This window comes from Mus pahari, chromosome 2 (genome assembly GCF_900095145.1).
Source record: "Mus pahari chromosome 2, PAHARI_EIJ_v1.1, whole genome shotgun sequence".
NCBI lineage: Eukaryota > Metazoa > Chordata > Mammalia > Rodentia > Muridae > Mus > Mus pahari.
In genome coordinates this window covers 100,809,279-100,812,415 of record NC_034591.1, presented here as the reverse complement: position 1 = coordinate 100,812,415, position 3,137 = coordinate 100,809,279, and the positions used below count along the sequence as shown (strand labels likewise).

Sequence of the window (3,137 nt, the reverse complement as noted above, 5' to 3'; positions counted from 1 at the left end):
GAGAGAGAGAGAGAGAGAGAGAGAGAGAGAGAGAGAGAGAGAGTGGATGCTCACGTGTGCTCATGCCAAAGAGCACATGGAGACATTAAAGAACAAGGACAGCTTGTGTGGGTTTGTCCCTTCCTTCCACCATGCGGGTCCCAAGGATCAAATTGATCAAACTCAGGTCGCTGGTCTTGGCAGCAAGTGCCTTTACCCCCTGAACCATCTCACCAGCACCCAGGTTCTCATGATCAAACATCTGGGGTAGCCATCCTAGCAAGAGAGAAGACCTCAAGACATACTTTGGCCTCTCACTTTGGCCATCAGAGTACTGAGACAACAGACTCCAAAAAAATCGGCTTTCTTGAGAGAATTTCACACTTGGAAGGCCAAGCGCTGAAGCTGATGCCAGCCAGAGCAGGGGCTTGTCGCCCAGAAAGAGATTTCACACAGCTCCGACAGCTTGGCAGACCACCTTGCAGGAGACATGGGAGCTGAGACAGTGAAAGGCCCAGTGATGGGTGGACCACTTTCTCCAGAGCTGCTTAGCTATTATTGAAACTTAAACCTCATGTCTGTCCCCTGAAAGAGTGACTTGTAGGTTGATGGGCATCACCAGTTTGTTCCCCCTCCCACACGGAATGAGTCTCCTTTCTCTGCTTCTCACTACCACTTGTCACTTCAGTTGACACACTCAGGACAATGGTCAAGTGTGGCTTATTAGAGAGACTGAAGAGAGCCCAGGCTGTGACTCAAACACCGCCAAGAACACAGACAGATGTTTCTAACTGCCAGCTAGTTCTGCAGCTAGTGCCTGAGCGAAAATATCCCAGGGCTGGTCCTGTCTTACTGGCTTTGGGCTGTAATGGTCTCACAAGCCCTTTCGTTTCAGAGAGTTCTCAGTCTCTAGAACTTTCCTTTAGCAGCATGTTAGGGCCTGAGCGCCCCCCCCTCCCCGAGTTCTTGTCACTCTCCCTCAAATCCTGTGCACTTGTCTTAGTCACTTTTCTTCTTCGGTGATAAGACACCATGAGGCAGTTTATAGAAGAAAGAGTTTATTGGGGGGTGGCTATTGTTTCAGAGGGTGAATCCATGACCACCATGGCAGGGATCAATGCAAGAGGCAGTCAGGCATGGCTCTGGAGCAGTAGCTGAGAGCTTACATCTTGAGGTAGGAAAAGCTAACTGGAAATGGTATGGGCTTTTTAAACCTCAAAGCCCAAATGACACACCTCCTCCAATGAGGCCACACCCCCAATCCTTCCCAAATATTTCCACCAACTGGGGTGTGCACATTTAAATATATAAACCTGTGGGGGCATTCCTTTTGAAGGCACCACAGCACCCCTTCACATAGTTCTGTTGCGCCTGGCACATTAGAAGACAGCGCTTGAATAATGATCTAGAACCTTTGAATAATGATCTAGAACCATTTCCCTAGAAAACCCCCGCAATGCACAACCCTATCATGTGACAGGGACAGGGGTGGGGCCTGGTACACCAGGTAACTTGGACAAATGATCATGGATCACCTGTGTGTACCACACAGTGGTCAAAGCTCTTCTAGTTTGTTCTTTCTCCCCTTCTAGGACTGTGCTCTGGTAAATTTGCACAGGATATCAAATAATAAACTTGCTCACTGCGTGGAGCATCACAGGGAAAATTTGCTCCTTAGGAAGTGGGCACTATCCAGGAAGTCGCCTATTAGAAGTATGGTACAGGAGGGCCCCCGGCTGCGGCGCGCGCGGGCGCCCCGCCTGCTGCGGGCCATGGGTGAAGCGGGCGCCGTGGGGCGCCGCCGGCCCTTTCCCGGGCGAGGGCGAGGGCGCCGGCGCTGGCCGCGCCGCCATGGGCCTAGCCGGGCTGCAGGAGAATGTGCTCGCTGGACAGTCAAAGATCTATGCCTACATGAGTCCGAACTAGTGCTGTGGAATGCGCTCTCCACTTCAGGAAGAGAACTCGGTTGCCCATCACGAGGTCAAATGCCCCGGGAAACCCTTAGCTGGAATCTACAGGAAGCGAGAAGAGAAAAGGAACGCCAGGAACCTTATCCGAAGCGCTGTGAAGTCAGATGAACAGAAGAGCAAAGACACCAGGAGAGGTCCCCTGGCGCCTTTTCCTAACCAAAAATCCGAAGCAGCAGAACCTCCAAATACTTCACCCCCATCATGTGATTCTACCAATGTAGCAGTCGCTAAGCAAGCCCTGAAAAAGCCCCTCGAGGGCAAGCAGGCCCCTCGGAAAAAGTCTCAAGGGAAAACCCAGCAGACCAGAAAGCTCACCGATTCCTACCCTGTGCGGAGGAGCTCCTGGAAGAGCAAAGCGGAGCCAGCCGCAGTCTGAGGAAAGGAAGAAAACAGATGAGCTGATTGAGAGCGGGAAGGAAGAAGGCATGAAGATCGATCTAATTGATGGCAAAGGCAGGGGTGTGATCGGGACCAAGCAGTTCTCCCGGGGAGACTTTGTGGTAGAATACCATGGCGACCTCATTGAAATCACTGATGCCAAGAAGCGGGAGGCCCTGTATGCCCAGGACCCCTCCACGGGCTGCTACATGTACTGTTTTCAGCATCTGAGCAAAACCTACTGCGTGGATGCCACTCAAGAAACAAACCGCCTGGGGAGACTCATCAATCACAGTATAAGTGTGGGAACTGCCAGACCAAACTGCATGACATCGATGGCGTGCCTCACCTCATCCTCATCGCCTCCGGAGACATCCCAGCTCCTATATGACTATGGAGACCTAAGCAAGGCCTCCATGGAAGCCTACCTCTGGCTGAAGCACTAACCACGTGGCCTCCCTGCCACCCTGCCTCCTTCAAAGGACAAAGTGTCCTGAAAGGGAAATGATTTTTTTACACACACACACACACACACACACTTAGCTAATTCAAATGTTTTTAAAAAGTATATTAAAGGTGCCTTTTCATGTAGTATTTAAATATCTGTTACAGGTTTCCAAGGTGGACTTGAACAGATGGCCTTATATTACCAAAACTTTTATATTCTAGTTGTTTTTGTACCTTTTTGCATACAACCTGAACGTTTGTGCTTCCCGCGCAGTGTGTAAGACTCGGCACAGGTTTTAGAGAATGGAGTTGAACATGAACTAGGAAGCCGGGTTCTGCCCAAGATGAAAGCCAGGACTCCCC

At 50.8% G+C, this 3,137-nt stretch overlaps 1 pseudogene; it reads left to right on the top strand.

Moving 5' to 3' along the window:
* Positions 1 to 1,797: 1,797 nt before the first annotated feature.
* Positions 1,798 to 2,773, top strand: LOC110317185 (annotated as a pseudogene).
* The last annotated feature ends 364 nt before the right edge of the window (positions 2,774 to 3,137 follow it).